Source organism: Agelaius tricolor, unplaced genomic scaffold, assembly GCF_023055355.1.
Source record: "Agelaius tricolor isolate 1412-34295 unplaced genomic scaffold, bAgeTri1.0.p SCAF_9, whole genome shotgun sequence".
NCBI lineage: Eukaryota > Metazoa > Chordata > Aves > Passeriformes > Icteridae > Agelaius > Agelaius tricolor.
Genome location: NW_027269269.1, coordinates 47,123,649 through 47,148,197, shown reverse-complemented (window position 1 = coordinate 47,148,197; position 24,549 = coordinate 47,123,649). Strand labels below are relative to the sequence as shown.

The window sequence follows — 24,549 nt, the reverse complement described above, 5'->3', positions numbered from 1 at the left end:
ATTTCCTACCCTCTTGGCATCTCTCGGCTCCTTTTGAACTCCCCCTTTTGTTAGTTTAGGCAGATGTGCAGCTTCCCAGTGCCTGGGGCTGGGATCAGGGTCCAAAAGCATCACTAGACACCAGTTCCCAGCTGGAGAACCCCCTCACATTTGGGGGAGTTGCCTACCCCCAAGCTATCAACCAGCTCTTTTTTCTATTCCCAACTGTGCCAAAATCTCTCTTGTGCCTGAGTTCTCCTTTTCCACCACTTCTTTCCTTCATAGTTTGGAAACAAATGGTAGAAGGTGACAGAACTGCCTGAGCCCAGTCACTTGGGGATTAGGCAAGCCAGGCTCACTGTAGAGCTCAGATTCTTTTTCAGGGTCATCTTGCTCAGTGGAGTCACTTTTTTGGATCAACTCTGAGAGGTGGATGCTCATCCACTAACCTGAAGTGAGACAAGCAAGTCTGCCTTGTTCAGCTGTTAAAATCATGCAAGATTTAAATTCTTGTTTCAGTGGGGCAAGGTTAACCCACTCCCTTAGCAAAATCACTGCTCCTCCTGAGTGCTATAAATAACAAGAAAGTGACATATCAGGGGCCTAATCCTGAAGATTATTAATGTAGCTATAAAATAGGAGCAATGCTATTCTCAGCTGTTAGGTAAGCAGGGGAGAAGAAAATACAATGCTCCTTCTGTTCCAGACAACCCCTTCATAAACATAATATTTTAATCATATGACTATTTAGGTTATCTGAATTTTCATTACCGATTGCCTTCTGCTCTTCAGAGCCTCAGAGTGCTGTCATCGTCTCTATTTCCCACTAAGGTGTTTAGGAAGTGCAATGCTGCCATCTAGCATCCAGGGAAATGGATGGAAACCTCCTTTCCCCCAAAGTCCCAGGCTAGTCTTACAGGGTTTTTGGTGACCAGAGGTTATCATGAGGATGCCACTGGCCTGGAAACTACTTGCTTTGCCTGGAAACAGCAGGAGAAATACACACATACATCCACACTGCATATATCTATGTTGTATATATACTTTAATGTATAACAATATATGCTGTACAGACAAGACATCTGGATTCATAGTTCCATTTCATCTTGCCTCAGTTCAGATGTATATAATACACCATTTATGGCTAAACAACCTGTCTAGACTCCTCCGTGGAGAAAAATAAGCATCCTTTCAGATGTCTACATTAGGGTGACATGAATCATGACCTAGAGGTGTTTATTCATTTCCCAAGTTATAAAGGAATCCTGGGCAACCATCTCCAGCATGGAATTCTGCAGTGTTGATGTTGAAATAGGAGTAAATTAATCCTGGGGTTTAGATTATTAAATCCAGGGAGACTGTGAGCTCAGCATGTCCAATGCTTGTGTGACAACTCTGAAATATTCCTCAAGCACTATCTGATTTAAGCTTGATGTCTTCTTTTTTGCATAACAGTTTTCTTCCAGAATGGCATCTGGCCTGCATTCAAAGAGCTCAGTCAATAGACAACTCAATTTTTCTGAACAATTTGTTCCAGTGGTTTATGACCATCCTCAAAATGATGTAATAGGGTAAATAAACAGGTTATCAGTTCTGGTTTTACTTTAGATTTTGTCTTTGATTCTAGCAAATATGTGGGATAGTGAAAAATCATGTAAAAATGTACAGATTGCATAGCAGTTAAGTGCTTAATTAGCATTTAATTAAGTACTTTCCTACAGAGTTATTTTATGAAACTTCTAAAATCCCCATCATTCACCAATAGCAGGCTCAGGCAGCAGCAGCCCAATTACTTTTTGTTTTTGGTAGTGAAAAGATGGAAATGAAATGTCTAAACACAATATTCATTAATTATTCACTTGCTGGGAAAATTTTTTCATTGTGTTTGTGGTGGGATTTTCTTTGAGGATTTTCCCCCTTGGTTATAGAGCTCATTATAAGCAAAGCTATATTAGTAAACCTAAAAACCCCAAGCCTGTTCTAAAACCATATAAATAATGCTACAAAACCAAATTGCTTTCATCTGCTTGTGACTTCATGTTAGTGTATTTACATTGAACTTGAAACTGATAAAAATAATTTTTTTTTGGTGGATGTTGAAAAACGCGGAGCTTCGTTTCTAATTAGGATATATACCCTATACCCTCACTATAACCATTTGTCAGCATGTTCCAGAGATTTATGACTGATGTGATCTAAACTTATTAAACACTCCACATTTTGTTTGGAAAACCAAAACACTTGGTTTTCCTTAGTTATAAGTAATTTTACATAACCTCAGATCTTGTTTGTCCACTTATCTCTTTGTGGCTGACTTGAAAATATTTGAGATGCACTAACATGAGAAATAAATGTCAAATTCTGTCAAAATGTTTAAAAGCCAATGTTGAGCAACCTCATGCTCCTCCTGCCTTAAGAGCTGTCTATTCAAGGCACCTGGTGACATTTACAATTGCTGTTAATTAGTCTTTCAAGTGATGAATTCAAGTCATAAATTCATGTCTGCAGTCCATGGCAGACTTCAAAATTGCCACTCAGTCAGAACCCCCTGCAGGGAGCATGAAGAAACACTCCTGTTAGTATTTTTATCGAAGGAAACCAAATATAAAAAAATCATCCCTTTGTCCCTCTTGCACCGAAACTCTAATATTTATATAATTTTGATAGAATAGTGGAAATGTGATTAATTCTAGGTATAAATCCATAAAGGAGACTGGATATTGTTTGGGATGAGTTTTCGCACTGAATACCAACTATTTTGGCATCTCTACCAATTTATCATTATTAGCACACATACAGAAAACTATCAGAAGTTGAAATGAGGTTGAACGGTCACAGAAGTCACCTCAGGCCCCAGAACGTAACACACAGATATTACTTCTCTTCTGGGAGAAGCCAACAAATTAAATAGGGAGAGAAAGTGAGTGTGAGGGAGAACGAAGTAAAAGTATTTAATTAAAACAAAAAAAAATGCCATACTGAGAGAAAAAAAACTCAGTTACCAGGCTGCTAATTCCATCACTCATTCAGCCTTTCAGCTTTTCCACAATTCTAGAGGAAATTCCTTGCTTTTCTTTTTGACAGAGACCTCTTAATATTGAGGGGTGGGCTAGCTCCCTGATTTATGTGAGGAAGGCAGAAACATGAACAAGACTTGATCCCTAAGGCACTGCAGAAGTCTCCCATTCTTTCTGGGAATGGGCAGCCACACATCCCTGTCGTAGGTGATCAGTCTGTTAACATGGAAGACTAACTTATTTTTTATCAAGTTAAAAATAAACCTCAACTTCAGTAATAAGGAAGAAAGCAGAGAAAGGAGAAGAGAGCTTTCTGTTTGCTTGCTGTTAATACAAGCTCACATTAACAGGCCATGTAAGGTGAAATAACAAGCAGCCTCAGGTTGTATGAGCCATTTGGGAAAGTCACAGGCATCTTTTTAATCTGGCTCTAGTTTCACATTCACAGAAACCATGATGCATGCAGGGGTGGCCTTAAACTACCCTTAACACACCCTAGTTAATCTTCCCCAGCATAATGCAGAGTAGATTTAGGCCCACTGCTATTCATCTTTCCTTTCTAGCAAAACCATGTTCAGAAGGCCACAAGGTAACTTTAGAAATCTTCAGAAAAATAGAAATGGCTGAATGCAACCTAAGTTTTCATTTAAATGCTGCCCTTTAAACACTGGGAGCAAAAATGTGGAGAAATTCGGAGCAATGTTTCCAGATAGAGCTGTTCTGGAGTCCAAAAAAGTCAGTATTTTAACATGGGTAAGAGGTCAAGAAAATGTTGAAGAAACTTGGTAAAGAGCTAAGCATATATGTTAAGAGAATCACAAAGAAAAAAAAATTATCAGTGTAGGCAGCCTGTAACTTGCGGGTATTTTGTAACTAGCTACAAGTTCATTTGGGACATGTTTATTTGCTTAAAATTAAGCACAAGCTTAGTGCTGTCATTAATGGAAGTCTTAATACTGATTTTTCTCCATCCCAAGCCTATCTAAAGTGACTAATGGACTCTTTTCTCAGGAAGTTGCTCCCTGATGTAGCCCTCACTTTACAGAAAAGAATTTAAGATGCATTTTGGTAGTGTAATACAGTTTAATACAGCTCCATGTATATAGATTCTATAAGTTAGCACTGGATGTTGCTTGAAAATCAGAATTCTATATACTGATTCCAAATCCCTTAATCCCTTAGAAATAAATTATATAGATACACCCCCCCCCCCCCATCTATGCTATATTACCAGTCTGTGGGGTTTACGCAGAAATATTTTCATATACCTTCTGTTTTAGACATCCACCACAAGATATATATCCATAACAATATTCAGGGGTTTTTTATTATTAATCAACAAATAAGGTCAAAAAGTAGGATTTCAATAAGGAGCTTTTGAAGACTTTTATGCACATTTTGTATACATTAAAGCTACAGCTTGAACTCTGCCTGCAGGCCATTTGCTGCTAATGAAATAAGAATGTTCTGCCTCACTTGTTTGAGTCAATGCAGATTCTGAACAACCACAAGAGAGCAACAGTAAGTGAGAAGAAGGCATTGCACGTAGCTCTTCAACATGCCAAAGAGTCTGGAGTCCTGCCTGCAGATCCCTTACTGTTATTGATAGGGATATGGCTAATTTAAGGTAAAGTGTTCCAAAGTAAAATTCCATTACTGAAAACTCACTGGCTCTTAAAGGCTTTGAATGACTGCCAACAATCTGCAGAAATTATCGTGAGGTGCAGTAGCTTCCAATGAAAACCTAATTTTTTCTTTTACTTAAAGGTTATTCTCATATTTCTGACTCCCTCTATGCTTTCTCTCTTGATTAATTAATGTAGCTCAGCTCTGAGGTTATTTGATTTCCAAACTGAGACTTGCTTTCAAATACCTTGCTGAACTGAAGCCCAGGTTTCAACATGTGTGCTCATAAAGGAATGCTAAATTGGTATGAATTGTTAACAGAACAGGAAGTGTTCATGTATCAAATGTTCTATAAATAGCACAGTAAATAGGAAACTAATAAAAAACCAAAACAAAAACCAGATGTGGTGGCAAATGAGCTTCCACATAGCTTGAGATCCCCCAGAGCATGGAAATATGGAGTGGTAAAGCATACAGTGCAAATCACACACAGTCATTGCAGCCATTCCACAGATATCTTTGACTTGCCTTACTTCCCACAAACACCATTTATTCTGGAGTTCTGACACAGGAATTAATAAATAGCTTAATTACAGATACACAAATGAAACAGTAATAGGCAGTGTAATCAGTGAAGCAACAGGGAAAATCTTAGACTTCTTTTCAGCTCAAAAGGCCAAACTACAAAAAACCTCATTCTGATGCTAAGTGGAATGAAAGGTACTTTGAAAATTCTTATTACTTACAGTTCAGCTGCACAATGCTTTTGGAATTAAATCTACAAGTACTGACTGATCTGAATCTGCTCTTGAAGGACAAGTGTGTTCTAAAAATTAGGTTCTTTATTCTACATTTTAAGACTCAATTAAGTGGCTTTATTTAAAATACATCACACCAGGAAAACCCATGTAAATCAAAATATCAGTTGAGTCAGCACATGAAAAATTGCTGCATACCTTAAAAGGTATTTGAGGCCCCAAGTCTGAAAATGTGGGCTATTATAGTAATAAAATACAGAATTTGCTAGTTTGGCAGGAAATGTTTTGGTTTGTTTAAGTAAACATATTTATAGTGGAGCAATTACAACAAAAAAAACCCTCCAAAAACCATAAATCAGAAATTGTTCTCTTGCACAAAGCTCCATATACATTTAGTAGTGCTTTAGCTACCCATGTCAAAGAATTTTCATTGGCATAGACTAGAAAACACAAAACACTATTTCTTGCTTGCACAGAAGTCCAGTACATGCCATAAGTTTTACAGCTTATTCATAAAAAGGGGGATACTCCTCTTAATAAGAGAAAAAGCGTGAGGCAGTGACCAAAAAATCCAGAGAGAAAACAATAAGCAACTGTGGGATTTATTACTCAAAGTCAGTAATTCTCTCTATTGGTCTGTTTCTATCACCAGGTATGTAGCCTAATTAAAAGGAAACAGCACAAAATATTTACCCCCTTATCTTTTAAATTATGCATATACCCTTTTATTAATGGACTTCAATTCCTGCTCTCTTAGATATGAATAATTCTGAGACAAATGTGAAACCAGGTTTCTCTGAAAACAACCCATGAAGACTAAATTTATAATAGAAATTTAGACTTTTCCCCTAAAAATATACAGGATTGAACCATTCCCACACATCCTGTCATAGAGTGCCTGCCTTTTTACCCACTCATGCCACTCCTGCTGGGCCTAAATAAATATTACCAAAGGTAGCATTGATTAAGTACTCATGGAAACCAGTTTCTGGTGCAAAATGTCCCAACTGTAATCATCACATCATCCATCTTTGGTGTGTTTTCAATCTTTGTAATACTTGACATGACATAATAGTAATACACACTGTCACTCCTCCACCAAAACACAGCCAACCCTCGAGGTAAACCACACAGATGGGTTTAAATGTGAAATTCAAGGGAATGTCTTCTCTCATCCTAGAAACACAAACAACTCTTCCGTGAGATGTCTAAAGGATGTTGCCCTATTAGGGCATGCAGACAGCAGAACTGCAAAGTGACAACAACTACCCCTGTCCTGGGGAATCTGGGATTAGGCAAGATCTGAAAACATTGAAAAAAAACCCAACCTTGTCAGCTTCCCTTTTTCATGTAGCCCCTTTCAGCTACGTACACGTGGTTAAAATTTTGAATAGCAATTTTTAAAACCTTTCCCGATGTGGGCACCCTGTGAATAATGCACTGTTCAACCAATTCTGTTTCTTTGCCCATTGTCATATGACCTCTCAAACATTTTTGAGAAAGGTTGTTCTCCATGTTCTTGATCTAAGAGATAAATATGAGTTGCAGAAGAGAGGGGAGGTTATTTTCTCACATGCCTTTAGTATATCATGATTAGTTTGGCAGATACCTGTACTATACCTTTCTGGATGCTCAGGATTTTGAGTCTCTGTCTCAGTATGTTTCTGCTACCCTTGTATTTTATGAAAATCATGAGGTAATCTTTTCTGTATATAATACACCTTCTTTCACAAAGACTCACAACAATCTCCTCTGAAATCTTCAAAAAAAAGGCTGTATAAAGTACCCACATGAGTGCTTTTAGCCACAATACCCAATCTGAAATCAATTAAGAGTGAATTATTTCATACTCTATTTAACAAGAAGAAACATGCTTTAAGTGGAATACCTTAGGAGTTTAAGCTATTCTCCTTTGTTTTACAAAGCATAACTGGAAAACCGACAAAATTTTCTTTCCCCCACAAAATATTTGAAAAATGATGGAAATCAGGACTTTGCATCAAAGTACTTCCTCAGCCTCAACCTAAAGCCTAATCAGCTGGTATAAAGTAGGTTTGTGTTGGCTGAATTCATGGTCTATTGAGGAGACAAAAATGTGCATACAAAAGTAGGAAGAGGTGGAAATACCACAGAGTACCAGCGCCTTTGTGGGAAAGTGAGAAGCCGTGAAGTGATATACAAGTTCAAAGACTAATTATGTAATCACTCACTGAAAGGTCAACATCAGCAAAGTACAGAGATAAGCCTTAAAATACTCACTAATAAAAAAGGGGGCACAAATTTCAGGAAGAAAAAAAGCATTCAGATACTTTCTGCCCTTTAAATGTAAGCTTTCCGAGAATACATGTCATGGTTAGATGGGCTGAGATCCAAGAGGCAAAGTGGAGAGATCTCCTCTTACCTGCCTGCAGGACTTCCTTCTCACATGCTGAAGTCACAGAGCCACAGAATTCCAGGATGGGTCAGCCTGGAAGGGAGCACAGAGGGTCACTGCTGCCACCTTGCTGCTCAGGCAGGGTCATCCCTGGGCACAGGATTGTGTCCAGATCTTCTGGAATATCCCAGGGAGGACACCCCAGAGCCTGTCTAGTCTCTGCTCAGGGCTGGGCAGAAGTTCTGTCTCCTGTGCAGGGGAATTGCTGGGATCAGTCCCTGCCTATTCCTCTGCTGCCATTGCTGAACCTGGAGCAGAACCTGGGCCCTGCTCTGCCCCTCCTGCACACAGGGACAGCCAGGCCTGAGGGGCCATCTCCAGGCTGAGCAGCCCCAGCTCCCTCAGCCTTTCCTCAGCTCTGCCACCTCCACAGGCGCAGCTCCAGGAGCTCCCTGTCCCTACTGCACTGAGGATCCAGAGCTGGACACAGCACTCCATAGGAGCCTCCCAGGCTGGGCAGAGGGGCAGGATCCCTCCCTGACCTGTTGGGAATGCTCCTGTCAGTACACCTCAGGACATTATTGGACTCCTTGCCCCCAGGGCACTGCTAGCTCAGGGACAGCTCATTGTCCCCCAGGCCCTTGAACAGCTCCTACAGGTTACCCCCAGCCTGAGCAGGTGCCTGGAGCTATTCTTACCCAGGTACAGGACTCTGTATTTGTCCATCACAGTTGAGATGGCCACAACACACAGAACGCCACCACAAAATTTCACTTCAACCCATACAGAGTAGAACCTTACAACATCAGAAGGCTGCAAGCATCAGCCCTTCTCGTTCTTCAGCCCAACCTTTTATGCCCCTCATGTTCATTCATGGCACCTGTGTGCCCTCTGTTCCCTTTGGTGGTTGGTCAGTGCACCTGGGCACTCCATTGCTTTCAATGCTGGTCACCTGTCCAGCACAGCTGTAGCCCATTGGGGATGAGGCTGGGCCCAGCCCCACTCCCAATTACACAAACTGTGTGCCTACATTTGTCCTTTTCAAGTTCAGACAGTTCCTTTGTGCCTATCTCTCTAGCCTGCTCAGGACTCTCTGAAGGGCTGCCCAGCTCTCAGGGGTATCAGATTTGTGTCCTCAGAACTTGTGAGGAGGCTTTTGTGCCTTCAGCAATCAGGGCCCAGTGCTGAACCTGGGGACACCACCAGTGACAGGCCTGCAGCTAGGCCTGCTCCTTTGTGTTTAGAGCTGGCTTTAGTACAGTTGTGGCTGGGTTTAAATGTACTGTTTGATCTGGGACTGTGTGGATGCTGCTTCTAAACCTTGGTACAGATTTCAGGCCATGTGAACCAGCTCACCACCGCAGTTCATGCAGGGCAGACATCCCTGTGTATATCCCACAGAAAGGGTCTCCATAGCTGGAAATAGTATAAAGGTGTCACCTCTCCTGTCATCTTCATTTAGTTCCTGATTCCCCCTGCAAGAGGCAGGAACACTCACTTTACTATTGTGTTTAAGATACAAATTTCATTGTTGGCTTTCACCTTCCTTGGTTTGGTACAGTCAGGGTATAATCCCAGGCAGATATCCAGATATTCACAGACAGTGCAGATTCTGGAATAAGTATGGGGACTTTGTGAGGGTGAGAAAGTCCTGCCTGTTTTGACATATGACATTTTTTGAAACAGTAAGGAGCAATGCTTGATCTTCCTGAGGAATGGTAGCCTCTTCTTCCCTTGTCTTCCTGACTGATGCATGGAAAAGGAACAGAGAAGGCAAAAATGTTCTGTCTTTAATACTGGGACAATTTTATACTAATGGAAATGATTGCCTTACTTGATCTTCATTCAGTGCAAGAACTGGTGAAATTTCAGTTCTTGGACAGTGTGAGATAGGAAGATGGGACAGACACAGGCCAGAAATTCTCATTTATGGAAACCCATTGCTGACAACTTTTGACAGCATTGCCTGAGTTTCCTCCTACGGCTTGTACCAGAGTTCAGAATTTACATTTTGCTTATATTACAATATTATTACTTGTTTTCCAGACCACTGCACATGCTGGCCAGCTTAAAACTGAAATACAGCCCCTGCCTTGGCAAGGGCAATGTTATCTGTGAAAATCACTCTGATACTGACTTCACATATGTGACTTCCTGGGGCTTGTGGGTGTTAGATTTGGATTTCAGTTGCTTAATTCCCCATTGGGTTTGCATGGCTGAATCTGCAGAAAAGGTTACAGCTTACACAGTGCCCTCTGTGTATTTGCCAGTTCCACAAAGCACAAGGTAACTTGATTAAGGCAGGCATTTTGACTTTCTGATGGTTTTTCAGTCCAGCACTCCAGAATTTTATAAATGTTTTACAGAGGGAATATGGGATCTTTTTGTCTGTTGTGGACATCGTTATGTCAAACGGAAGTACAAGAGAAAAGGGTTTTTCTTAATGTTAGATACCTAATACCATCAAAAGTAAAACAAAGACATTTTAAAAATAGCATCACTAAGGATTGAACTTTTGCTTTCTGTAAGACTGCCATTTTATTAGATACTGGTTTAAAATTTTAATGACAAATACCAGTGTCTTTCCCTCAATCATACAACGATTTCACCTCACAAAAGGCAATGCAAAAGGACCCTCACACACTCCACAAGCTTGGGCTTGTTTTCGGGACTGTGCTCTGCATCTAAATTCTTTTCCTATATATTAATTGATTATTTCTCAATAATGTTAAATCATGATATCTATTGAAATTCTATTAACAGGGAGCCTGTTACTCAATATGTGGGAAAGAGGACATTAAACTGAGTCCAAATTATTTGGGGCAATCATACTACTCAGCCACCTACACTCTGCAGGAACACAGACACAGCTTTGTAGTGTTGTATATTTCTAGTGTGAAAAATCTGCTCATTGAAAAAATTTCTGCTGGTCTAAGGATTTGTACATAGTAGGCAAATTCACAATTTCTCTTCTGAAAACCAACGCCCCTCCAGTTTTAGTCTTCCCACCTCTCAGGGCAGGAAGAGCCCTTTGCTGAAAAATTAAGCAAACTTAGGCATATATGGAAATATTTACTACAAAATGAAGATGAAAATCTTGGATGACCTGTGGCACATGACATGTGAAAATATTCTCACTGTCAGGAGAGGAAGCTTCTTGTTTGCCGGAAAGAAGTGATCCTACATGTGCATTTAAAGGAAACTTCCCCACAAAGCCTGATTTCTGTGATTAAAAGGGTATCGCAGACCATTGTTTACCTTTAAGAGAGCTGAACTACCTAAAGTTTTTATAATCACAGCAAGCTCAAACCTTGAGCTATTTATGTCAGTTTAACCTTGCCAGTCATTACTCCCTGTGATAACTCCATCTGAATTCCTCAAGGAACCATTTTGTGGCTGCTGTCAACATAAACATCTATAGAATATTTTGCTTTCACCACATTCCAACAATCCTCAGCTTTTCCCATGACCCCATTTCCACTTGCACTTCCAAGATCATGACCTCCACTTTGGAAACAGCTTTTGCTCCAAGATATACTCTGCCAACCAATGCACGACCCGACAAAAAAAAGAGCTCTGTATTGAGCATGACCAGGAAGAAAGGTTCTGAAATAACAGTTACAGCTCCAAACCCTTCCCTTATGGGGAAATGACCTGTGAAAAATCCAAGCTCTGTTCTGTCAGCTTTCTCAACAGCCCATACATTATGCCATGAAGTTATGGGCTGATATCCCTTATGGGAAACCCCCAAGTTTGAGCCTGCTACTTTGTGATGATGAACTCAAGACCAGCTGTCTACATCAGGAGGTATGACAAAAATTGGTGCTGAAAGTTAGCCAGTGTTCTTCTCATTTCCTCAAGTAACATATGCAACAGAATTGCTGGTTTTAATTAAATTTAGGTCATGAGGTAATGTTATTTCCCTAAAAAGTGTGATTTATCATGTCCATCATTACTCTGAGCACTTCAAGTGAAGCTGTTATTCCATAAAGCTTTTTATTTTTCACTGCAGTAAATCTCCCCTATATTTGCAAAGTCTAGAAACAAACTCTTTTTTCTGTGATTTCAAATATTACAGGTTTTCAAAACACTGTCTGAGCCATTCAAACCCAGAAGGTAAAAGGGAGCTGAGTGACAAAGCTTTGTTTTCCAGTATGACTCAGAAATTTGTTCTGAGGAGGCCCAAGTACTCCCCAGCTCTAGTTTTTCTCGTTAAAACTGGAGTAGTTCCATTCATGCCAGCTCAACAGAAATCAAAACCTGGCTTGAAGCCTTGGATCGTCATATTTCAGAAGAGGCCCTTGGAAATTAGTTCTCTCAGCATGTGGTCTGGATGGGGTAATTCTACCTCAAAGCAATAAAAGACAAGAAAATGGCTGCTTTGAGCTGAAGTCAATGAGTTGAGCTGGCTTTGTAACCAAAGCCATGGACAGGGACAATTTTCATTATCCCAGGTTGCTCCAAGCCTTGTCCAACCTGGTCTTGGACATTTCCAGGGATTCAGGGGCAGCCACAGATTCTCTGCACGCCCTGTGCCAAGAACTCAACCTCACAGTAAAAAATTTCCTCCTAATACCTCATCTAAACCTTATTTGCACATCAATAAGTGATGACCCCAATGCTAAAGAAGCCCTTGACCTACAGCGGGAGCAGAAGGGAGAGTGAGCATTTTGATCCAAGCTGGCAAAAGCAGCTACTATGGCAGGCAGCCTTCATTTTCCCAAAGGATCTTTTTCTGGTTTTGAGATGGACAAAGTGCCATTGAAATAACAGTTACTGGCCTACTCTTCCCTGCAGACCTGGGAGATACATCTACAGAAAATTCAGGCAAAAAGTGATAAAGCACACAGCTGTTTGCAGCTGTCCCAGCCCAGATTGGAAGGGCTACATAAATCAGGAGCACTGGATACCTCCTGCCTTTTTACAGAAAGGATACACAATCTTTCTGAGCAGGCATCTGGCAACAACACAACCGAGTTTTTACAAGCAGTTTTGTAAGTCATTGTCCTCAGCAATTACTTGGTCCTGTGAGTAGCAGTAAAGTTATTTGCAAACAAAACAGCACAATCTTCTGAAATGGGAAGGGAGGGAACTATCCATGAACTTAGAGAAAAATGTCTGTGGAAGTCATGAGTTATCAACACCAGCAGGGGATTAAGATGTTCTGTGGGCCAGACATGGAGAATTTTCCTTCTCCCACAGGTTGTTGCTATTAGTGAAGGCAGGGAAGCCAATTCAGTCAATACTTCCTTTTAAATTTTTACCCAAAAGTAGTTTTCAGGTAGGACAAGATTTTTTGTGTCTTGTCAGTGGGCCTGGAGACCTCAGACTAGATCTGAGCTCAAACATACACCCCCTGTTATTAAAATGGTGGCCTTATTAAAAAATGAGAGTGCCAAGAATTAGCATCTTTTGCTTAAATCAGAAAAGAATTTGTTTCTATACACCCAACAAAGATCTCTTGGGAAAGATTTCCAGCTCTCCAAGTCAATTTTTGGACTCCTAAATAGGAGCTATTGAGTTCAGCTTGTCAAGGGTCATAGATGGTGACAGAGAGAATGCAGGTGGGTGCTTGAGTTGGTTGTCAAATGCTCAGCTGAGCACTCTGGAGCTTTTCCTTCTTCCCTCCTGCTCTTCTGAGGAGCCTTGGAGAAAAGGGGAACCCAAAAAGTGGTACAGAGTCACATCAGATACAAACCTATATTAGCTTTTTGATTGTTTTTATTAACCTTAGACTCAACTTTAAATTTCCTGCCTTTCCAGTATTTTGTACCAGACAAAACTTCAGCTAAAATACCTTGTGTTTTATATACATAAACATATACTTATATAATGTATAGAATAAAAATATGAAGGTTTCCACAAACTCCTTGCAAGTTTTTGTGTTAAAAGGAAAATTAGAAAAATTAGATCAGATACTTTTTAATTAGCAACAACTGATGGTTCTTCTTTGCCAGATGAATCAACATGGGAAAAATCTAGATAATGTCAATATATTACATCTCCTTTCAATTGTCATTCCCCCAAACTTCCTAAGAAATCACTGAAATATCCTCTGAAGTCAACTGGAATATTTTTTTTTTGGTACGTTTCTTAACAGCATGCCTATTTCTATAAACAACAACAAAATTATTCACTGAAAAAGCTTAAAATATACAGAAATATCAGACATTAGAATCTTTAATATACATGTAATTATTGAGACAAGAAGCCTATAAATAAGGCATTGGAATAGAGAGGTGATCCTCACAAGATATAATTTTACGCATACTTTTATGTGACCATCAGTGATTTTCAACAGAAACGCTTCTCTGGATGCTCAGGCAGACCTAGACTTAAAATGTGGCTCGTATTAGGGTGTTGAAGGTGGGAAAATAAAAATGGATGGCATGACCACTTCCACTCACAGTCTAGACTCACAAAACCTCTGTCACAGCTGCGACCTCTGGGCACAGGGCTCTGCACCTACCAACATCACCCAGGGATGTTGCGTAAAGGCAGAGAGCTAAGGATGACATAAGTTAAAAACATAGCTTAACAAAGTGGTTCTGCAGGAGAGTAACTCAGGTTTTCCTACTCCCTTGGCAATATCTGGAGGCTGTAATGTTAACTGCTTGGACATCTGCATCCCAGAACGATTTATTCCTTTAGAAACCAGCGTAAACAGTTGTGCGCTGCTAGGAACCAGAATATATCACTACTCAACAAAGGCAACTGAATGCAAGGAAAGAACTCAATCTACTCTTAAATTTAATAATCTTGATTTTAATGCCTGGGAGAGAATTTTTTTCTTACTTTCTTTACATGAAACTGAGAAGGACATTTTTAAGGTCAGGCATTTCCTGAGCTTTGCCCACAGTGTGTGTTTAGAGGTCTATTATATGCATGCTTCCCCATTTTTTCCCTATTCCCAGTGCTCCTATTTTTTATTGTTCTTAACCTCAAGCACGGCACCTGATAAAGATTAAACCCTGTAGGTTGTAGCACGGTGCCAGCAGTGACACAGAGCCCACACCTTACATGTCATATCCCCCTCAGAGGACACGGAGGAAGGAAGGAAAGGAAGGTGCCAAACTGCCTACATGATTCTGTTTCAATTAGCAAGACTTCTTGCCAGCTGTGTGGAACTGGAACAAGCAAAGCATGAGGAATATGCTTTGCCTGTAACTCTAAGCCACTCTCTAATTGCTGTGACAAGTGAATAAAGCTGAATGAACTGAAGAATTTTTTTCCAGCTAAGAAAGAGTGAAGGGAACAGGAATTAAAATATCTAAACATTTACAAGTCTTCCTGCTTCACACTGCAAAAGTAACTACATGTATCACAAATTAAGTTGTGGTGCTCTATGTGAGTCATGTGCTCTGGTACTAAGCATTATTCCCATCAGAAATGTGGGGAATAGAGAAACTATTCTAGAAGTTACCCTCTCTTAATTCCTGGCCACTCATCTTCTGAAAGGCACCTCTGATTCATAAGGGAAATGTTGGGATGCTAGAAAAAAAAAACCCCATCAGTTCTGATACCACAATTTCTTGTTTGTACCAGCAGCAATGTTCCCCCAGATGCCAAGGGAATGAGGGATTCTGGGTTGGAAAAATGCAACAGGCCTGTTTTGCCAGGGAAATGTGTGGCCAGTTTTTCAGGAATTAATACACTAGGGACTCTTGTAAACCTTTTGTCATTTTTTCACTTCATAGGCAGGCTCATCTTGGCTGGGCAGCTGTGCCTTGCTAGGGAAGTGCAACTCAAATATTCCATAGCACTACCAAAAAATGGAAAAAACAGTTAATGGTTTTCTCATTTATTGTGTCCATGTGCTTCTTTCTATTTTATTCACCTGTGTCCTCTGAAGTACATTTTGTGCTACCCAGCCCGGAGAATGTAATAACAGGGGGGCTGTGCCATCAGCTGAGGCATGCTGGGGACACTTCTCTGACCTTAACAACACAGTGCTATGCTGGTAAATTGCCACTAAAAAAAAAACAATCATGACATCTGAGGACATGATTCACCTTAATCTGTTCCAAGGCAAACCATTGCTGCTGGAGAAGGGGTTGAATAAAACTCAGTGATCAATTCTTTACTGTTCATATGCTACTCACACAAAATAATGGGAAGAACAAGCCCAGGGGAAATGTGTGATGGGAGCCACCAAAAGTAATTTGTTGTGAGTGCTGCATGACTGCAGACCCCATCATGGCTGTGTTTGTTCCAGTCTGAAGCCACAGTAACTCCTTTGTGATTTATGGGGTAACAGCAGCCGCTGAGTGTTCCCATCACTGGTCCAAGTGCCAAGATTGTACATAAAGATTCTTTAATGGCTCAGGTCTCACTTTCTAAGCTTCAGTACCCTGAACTATGGAATAATAGAAACCTAAAACCAAACAGTAACAGGGAAAGCTTTGGCCATTAACTTCTCAAAGCAATTTTAAGGAAAACACATTAAAAGCACCACTAGTTCACAGATCAGCTGTGCAATGGTTTTTATTCCCAATCTGTGAAAGTGGATATTTTCCTTGTAAGCAGGATTCATTTTCCATAACCATGTTTTTTTTAGTGCCACCTGTTCTGGAGAAGCATCTGACATTTTTAAATGAAACCAAGGCTGCCAAGACACATTTGAGTTTACTATAAATTTGTTCCTGACAGGTTTTTCAGAGGCCTCAGGCCAAAGTAGCCCTGAGTTCTTGGCAATGATATTTAAAATTAGCAAATACTATCTGAAATGTGCAACCTTTATTTCACAGTATTTATTCACATACATACTTGAGCTCTTATGTACACTTCAGGTCAAGTAGAAGATAGACATAATCTAATTAATCTCCAGTTTAACCATCTTTTACCCCACAAAATAGCTTAATAAGGTCTTATTTTGACAAGAATTAGGCCTGACACTTTTTAACTTTTGCAATATACTCAGTGTAATTAAGTGTGAAAAAATACACATTCCCTAATTGATTTGATTTATTTTCTGTTCTCAAAACTATTTACAGTTCTATCCTTTTGTTGCTACTTTAGTCACCATATTTATCTACTCAATTTTTTGAGTCACTTCTGTGAGCTGCACACAGAAGTCTGGTTTCACTTGGATCTCCAAGGGACGTCAAATATTTTCAGATCTAGATCTCTATTTTACTCCTTTAGCTTTTTATCCTTTTATTTTTAGTTTTAATTTTTTTGCTACAATGCTTTATCAGTAGCAAACTACACTGCCTTGGAAAAGACTTTCAATTAGAGTGTGAAGAAATGCCAGTATAGGGAGAGAGTAAAACCTGTGGTGAGATATTCCAGAAGGAAACAGGCAGAATTCCTTTGTTCTCTGAAGGTGAATCCACTAACAAAAAAAAAGTTCATTTGGTATTCACATATTTTGGAGAAATTAGAAATTATACACAGTGCTGGCTGATTGAGCTGTTAAATTTTTCCAGAATAATACACACGAGATCTTCTACATCACAGCACAACAATACTCTCCTGAGAGATTTTAAAAGCACTTGCAAACCATGGGAAACCAAGGATGGCAGCAACACAAACCATGAGCTGCCAATGCAAGTTTCTGTGGGGTCTCCTGTGGTGCCAAGGAACTGTCAGCAGTGCACCAGGCCTGACTGGGGATGTGTTACAGCTGATACCTCTGTGGTTCATGCTGTATGTGGGCCAGAAATTATTTTTCCAGAGCTATCAGTGAAAAATAAAGATGATCTGAAGAGGGAAAAAGCTTCTGCCTGTCCACCTTCCTCCTCCACATTGTTCCTGTTTTCCTTCTACAGTCATGAGGGTGGCTGGGACAAGGACAAGCTGGTGGCTACAGCAGACAATAATTTTTGGAGTGACCTCCCTTCCTGGATCTTCCTCAGCTCTCCTGTCCTCTTCAGGCACATCCTTGTGTCCATCTCCATCTCATCCTTCCTGCTCTGTCTCTTTTCTGCTCAGAAAAACATAGACTGATTGCAGCAGTTAATGGGCCTGTGGGAGAGGGACAGGCAGGGACACCCAAATCCATCACTTTGAAATATTTATTTGCACATTTCTGTGTCTTTTCCACAGCCTAATGGACCACACTGAAAGCCAAAAAGTAAATGCCAAGTGGCCCATAGCTAAAGATATGATTTCCTCTCATATGGCTATTTAAAAACTCTCATAGTGCTATTAAAATCTATGCAAAGGGGCTTAAAAGGGAGAGGGGGAATGAAGAATTCTTTTATACACAGCATTATTGTAATGGAATTGATCAAAAGAGATGTTGATCATATGTTCAGCTTCCATGAGGAGACTGTATTTGGAAAAAGAGCTGGCTACAGGCAAATGAGCAACAGGAAAGAAAACCGTAATCTGATTATTTTAAGATGTAAGATTTGCAGGATCATGTACACATCCCACATACTCTTTTCTTTTGTTTGTTTAGTTTTGCCAGAGGTTTTTTTCCTGTAAATTGACAGGCAATGACATCACTTAAAAATCCTGTACATTCTCACATGCAATGTCATGTAACACTGTCATGTAGCTTCCTTAACCAGGCAGGTTAAACCTCATATAAATTCATATCAAATTCATATAAATTCAGGCAAGTGAATTAGTTATAAACTTTTTTTTCCAATTTTGAATTATGTAGAGCAACAGAATAATTATAAATGTTCTTACTTTTCCTTTTTTTCCCCCCCAGAATGAGAACAAAAAAGCACCTGGAAATGTGCTCTAATGAAATTAAGATTATTTTGTGCACTGCATAACCTGGAAGCCATGGATTCAAGGACACTACTATTGAAGCAGGGGTTTTGAAGAGCTAGATTGGAATGCTTGGAGAACAGTAATAAAAAGTAATGTAAGTTATGTAGACTATGTTGAAAGGGGAGACTAAAGCTTCATGCTTAAATTTTACCTACAAGGGAGGCCAGGAAGCAATTTTTCTCCTAATCACACTGCAAAATTAAATAAGTAGACAGTGGGTCTGATCTAAAGCCTGCTGCTGCTAATGAAATACTTTGCATTTATTTTCCTGAGCTCTGGCTCAAGCCTGTGACAGTCAGAGAGCTGCTCATCTTCCTTTTGGATCCATGGAAAATTTTCATTGCTGGAAGCAATGAGGCAGACACCAACACAGTTTGATCAGCAATTAGGCTAGAAAAGGAAAATGCAAACTATTCTTGCAAATTCAACCCCTGTGAAGTTCCCAGCCACTGCAGATGTTCAAAGTATGAGCACACATTTGTGATCCCTGAGCTTCTTGGCTGCTGCATGCAGAGTAGACTCTGCTCAGTTACTTAGGGAACCTTTTCTCTCCTTAAAGCTTGGCTTCCTGAGCCTGGCTTCACGTGAAAAAGAGAGCTTAGACATTTTTAAAGCTCTTGTTAACCTTCTTTAATTGAGAAAATGGGCTGGAGGGAAATGGTGAGTTCTCTTAGTAGAGGTACCAAAACTGTTCATCCTTTCTCAAGCCAGTTGTCCTCTCTATCTGCAGATATGGAAGGTCACAGATTCATCTGGGTGCTGCAGAGAAAATCAAAGAGGAAACCAAAAATTCCATATCAGTGCTGGCTGATGTGATACATTCACCTGCAGATGTTCCCACTTCCCATACCTATGGCTGCCACTATCCTGAAATATGGATATCAGCTGGAGAGATAAATACACTTTATTCCTAAAATATAAATGAGGTTTGTGAGTTGTGGTTTTTTTTCCTTTGCGTCTTCACAAAATGCCCAATAGCTAATAAATATTTCCAATCATCTGGAAATCTCTGAGTGGGAACAATTATCATGAAAAAAGCATTGCAAAATCTTCCATCAACCTTCTGCACTGTTCCAGTGAAAATAAAGGAAGAGCAGAAAAGGGATATTCCTTATTTCAGTGTGATCAAAATTGTTGAATGCCTTTCCAAGACTATACTAAATTACTTCTATTTTATGTTTTGAAACTGTCACAAGTCAAACCTAGACACTGAATTAATTAATGATGCCTCTAAGAATGATTCCTCCTTCAGCTTTTTTATTATAATTTGCCATGTACCTTCCCAGGATCCAGGGGAAGCAAATAGCTCAGTTGTGCTTTTACTTTATTCCTAGGAAATGCAGAGTGAATTGCAAGTGTGTGACCTCCAAAGCACAAGTCCTCAAATTAATTAAACTGAAATATTTCAGCATAGCAGCTATGGTTTCACATTGGTCATTGCTGCTCTTTGGGACAAGAAAGTGCCTCTCTCTCACCAGTCCTTTGATTATTTTGGAATATAAGTTGGGTGCCAAATGCTCCTTTCAAGTTTTCTGTTAATGCATAGTCTGCGTCACACTTAATGATTTTTTACGTCAAGTGTATTTGGTTCATGGGAATCATTTAAGAAGTTTTCCATTTTGGGGAAAACAGTAGGACAGATTTATGTGGGTAAAACCAAATGTTAATAATGTCCTTTATTTTGTGTCAATATTTACAGAAATGTCTAATTAATGTAAAAGAAAGAAATAACACTGATTGAAAAAGCAGTTTCTACCCATTAATATTCACTACAAGGTTTTCCAGCTGATTGTAGAGGAGTCTGCACAGGATCTAGCATGTTTTTAATAATTTATACATAGATGTAAGCATTTACATGCTTATTGTTTATTGCTTATAAGCATAAACATGCTTATTTAGGAATAAGCAATCTCTTATAGCCAATGCAATTTGTTTTATGTTACTTTGCATTTTGCAGGGCTCTAATATTTTCCCTAAAATCTTTGTTCCTGTCTGAGGAGCAGAAGAGAAGGACCAGGGTTTAAAAACAGCCCATGATGGATCTGCAACATGATCAGCCCCAGCACTGGTGAGGGTTGTGAGGCCATGACTCCACTGCTGCTTCTTGTGATGCCTGCAAGCTCCAGAGAAAAAATCAACCAATTAAAAAAATGTTTCAGTTTGCAGCCACAGAACAAGCCAAAGCCTGCAAGAAGGATGCTGAGAAACAAACGGTCAGCAGAGTTTCCTGCTAGACAGGGACAGACACAGCCACCTCCAGCTACATGAAAGGACACAGTCGTGTTGTTTTCTGCCAGACTCATATGTTGTTTTCTCCATTATTTTCTCATTTTAACAGCATCAGCAAGGACTGAATTAGTTCTTGGGTTGTTTTCCCTTATTAAACTAAAAATCTCTCATGAAAGGGACTTGTTGTTTACTTCAGGGTAGGATCCTTCTTGTGAGATAGCAGAGAAAATCTGGTTTCAGTTGCAGCAGCGTAATTTTGGGGTGTGCTCGCACCCAGGGACAAGCAGGAAACACTTGTGTGTCTGGGATCTGCAGGGACTGGGGAACAAAATTTTATAGGTCTTGCAGCAGAGCTGTCCCTCCATGGAAGGTGTCACTCTGGGGAGATGCTCAGAGCCCAGAGGGAGGGATGAGTGTGGGTGAGACCTGCCCACAATTGTCATTTTATCCTGAGCTGACAGGCTCACATGAGACAGCTGAAAAAGAAGTTGAGAGATCTGAAAGATAAAAGTAACGGGAATGGTGTGAGAAACAAAAAGAAGAGCCAGTAAGCAAGAATTTTCCAACTTATATCTTACCTTCTCTGTTCGTACACTAAAGCAACACCATTAAAGAGAAAAGAGTTAAAAGTGACAATAATCCTCCTTTCATGCCACACTGTAAACATCCACTTCCTTTGGAAACAAACCAGGAAAACAAGATAGAAATACTCTAAGCCACTGTCTATACAATGACCTGTTCATGAGCTAAGAAGGCCTGCCATCTGATGAAACTTCGTCAGAGTAAAGATTACATCCTAATGCTTAATTTAAAGTATGTTTTTCATTTATTTGGGTTGGTTTAGTTTGGTTTGTTTTGCTTTGTTTTTTTTACAAATGTGTACAGATATTTTGTGTCTCTTTCGTTGTGTGCACATGCTCGTCAGAGAAACACATCAGCTCTAAGAAGGAAAGAGCAACTTAAGAACTATTTCATTTGTAAATTTAAGGTAATTACAGTTTACAGCTTAGCTTAACATATACATAGCAGTTCAAATGGAAAGATCCCTGTGGTTTTACTGGAACATCAGAGGTTGGCAACACTTAAAAATAAACCTGTGGCTTTCCCTCAGCTCCTTCTCTGATATCAGCAGTACTACAGATAATAGTGAGTACTGATATACTAGGCTCAGTTACAACTGCTTCATAACTATCCCAGGTTAGTGTGTCCTCCCTTGGAAAGGGTTAAAGGACTGAGAAAATTCCGTGTAACTTACTTAAGTCCCTTCAGTCCCTGACATGAGAGCAACTCAACTCAGCTCTCACAAGAACTACAAGTCATGGATTTGAAACCAGGGCAGTCAAACAGAGACCAAAAAACCAGAGGTTTACTCTTTCAACAGACTAAACCTTGCCCTGAGTAACACTAAAATGATGTCTCCAATGAAATTAAATACTTTACAATTTAGCCTGAGGGTTTTATTTGCTCTTTACAGGAAGTCCAGGGACCACAGTGTTAGTCAGAGAAGAATTAATGACCATTTCTTATTAAACACAGAGAGCTTTAAAGTATAAGTGGAAAAAACCAAGTTTATTGCTGTTCCTCTAAAAAGGGCACATACTTTAAAGGAAAAAATAGGAGTCCAATGGTATGCAATAAAAGCAACTTACAGGGAACAACAAATACCAAGGTGCTGCTTGGTCAGTAGTATTTTCATTGCGCTGCCCATGTTCTGCCATGCTCACTAATAAACTGAGGTGAAACAAAATCAATGTATGAGTGCATTATAGGGCTGTCCATAATACTCTGTTGAAAACGGAGTTTATGTATATATTTAAAACAATATCCATGCAAAGACATTGCAGCACAAATTGGTGTACTAAGATTTTCTTCCCTGGGGCCAAACTTGTTTTAACTTACAAGTTGCTGCCCTTTAGCCAGAATTAGTGGGCATGGCACTTATGCAAAATTTCAGCATTTTTTTACTCTTTCCCTGGTCCTGCATGGCTCAGGATCCTGATCACCCTCTGCAGACACCCTGAACTCTGCTTCAGAGTCACAACCTCACTCATTACTGGGGACTCGAGTCTCTCAATCCTGCATGTAACTTTCCAAAAGGCACTGTTATTTTGTTGGTGACACAGGTGAAGATCAAAGACTTGACAAGTTCTTATTGAAGCAATAATATTTGGCTATCACCAGCAGCATTTGCATATTTCTTGCTTCTAGATGAGATTAGTAAATTCAGCAAATAATGTTATTTTACTTTTAGTTCATTCTCACTGCCCTCTTCAGCAGGTTTAAAGGGAAGGTAGTTTGATTCACTCTGACTTCGCCCAGTCAATGGGATATAGGCCACTACACATCTCATCCTGTAGTAAACATCCAGAATAGGTCAGGGAAATCCTAAAATATCCTCATGTTCTCCTCTGACAGTTAAATGAGCCTGGGATTCCTGGTTAGGATATTGACTATACTTGATAAACAGCCAAGGTCAAATGAGATGAATATTGACCCTTCTGGGACCAGGAAAAAAATAATTTCCTGAGTTCTGTGCATAGATTTCAATTTTTCTGACTTCTGAAGTCACATTGAGACTTTACTAATTCTACCACTCACAACTTATATTCACAGAAAAATTTCCTTTCTGTTCTTTTTCTTTCTCAAGGTGTGGGTTATGAGAGCTTAAAAATTTACAGCACCAACTGCAACAAACTTCTTAAATGCAAAACATTCTTTTTTTCTCTTATGAGAGATGAACAATTCACAGAATTTCTTATCACCTGACACAACCTGCCAGGGACCACTCCCCCATCCCCAAAACTGACATTAGGTGGTATAAAATAACCTCCAGGTGATAGCCATGCCCCCTCCAGACTGCTGGAAAAATCAACCCTGCTTCCCTGTTTCTCTGCCACTTGTTGGAGTTCCCAGTTAAAAATCCAGCTTTGCAAAAGGAAGAGAAGAAAGGAAGAGAAGAAAGGAAAACACCTGGATCAATGACCCAATGGGCAAGAAACTGGAAGGAGATAATTTACCCACATTTTCCAGGAATTCTTGCTGAGCCAGGAAGAATATTGACACATAATTTCTATTATAACAGAGGACTGGATGTGAAAATAGTGACTCAGAGGCATTTGAACATGGGGACTATCACTCAGTTTTCCCATGGGAACAAGCTATCCTGCTGCCTAACTTCCACTCTGGTCAAACAGGAGTCAAAGTTCCTTATCTTTCTTTTAAAATCCTAGCCCACAGTCACAGAATTATCAGTAAATAGTGACTTATGAACATATTATCACAGTTATTTGTAAGCAGAACTTGTCAGAATATTAAATAAAAGAGTTGTATTCAAAATGAGATGCTATGGCCTTCCTGAGTTGGTTTATGTCTCCCTGTAAAAGTTGACTTGAAGGCAGTTTTCTCAAAATTTACAAGATTTTGATATTTTTAGTGCAATAAGTCTTCATGTTAGAAAAAAAAAGGTTAAATTACTGATGATCACATAGTTTAGATATATAGAAAATAACGACAATACTTTGATCTCAACTGTGATGAAATCCCAGCTATCACACGTGCTCACAGCAGCTATTGGAGCACAGAAGTTATCAATCATCCACTTTTCATCACTAAAAAATTGAATTTTGCTTTGTATGCCTGCCAAGAAAATGAAATATTTCATAAACAGGTACCAGACACTTGGATAACAACAGGACTGCACAAGCAGGTTGCATCAACATTCTTTAAAAAGAGATTTGTTTATTCCTTACACTTAATACATAAAATTTACTACTCTTCTTTCAGTGGCAACATGGTGAACATAAATAAGATTTAGGGGTTTTCCCCTTGGGAAAGGAAG

The 24,549-nt window shown here is 39.6% G+C and overlaps 1 long non-coding RNA gene across 1 annotated transcript in view; it reads left to right on the top strand.

Annotated features, from left to right (window-relative positions):
* Window positions 1–21,583, top strand: part of LOC139593230 (uncharacterized) — a 41,343-nt gene extending 19,760 nt beyond the window's left edge. The window contains exons 2-3 of the long non-coding RNA XR_011680225.1: window positions 19,213–19,408; window positions 20,440–21,583. This is a non-coding gene — a long non-coding RNA (uncharacterized lncRNA). The remainder of the gene's footprint in view (window positions 1–19,212; window positions 19,409–20,439) is intronic.
* The last annotated feature ends 2,966 nt before the right edge of the window (window positions 21,584–24,549 follow it).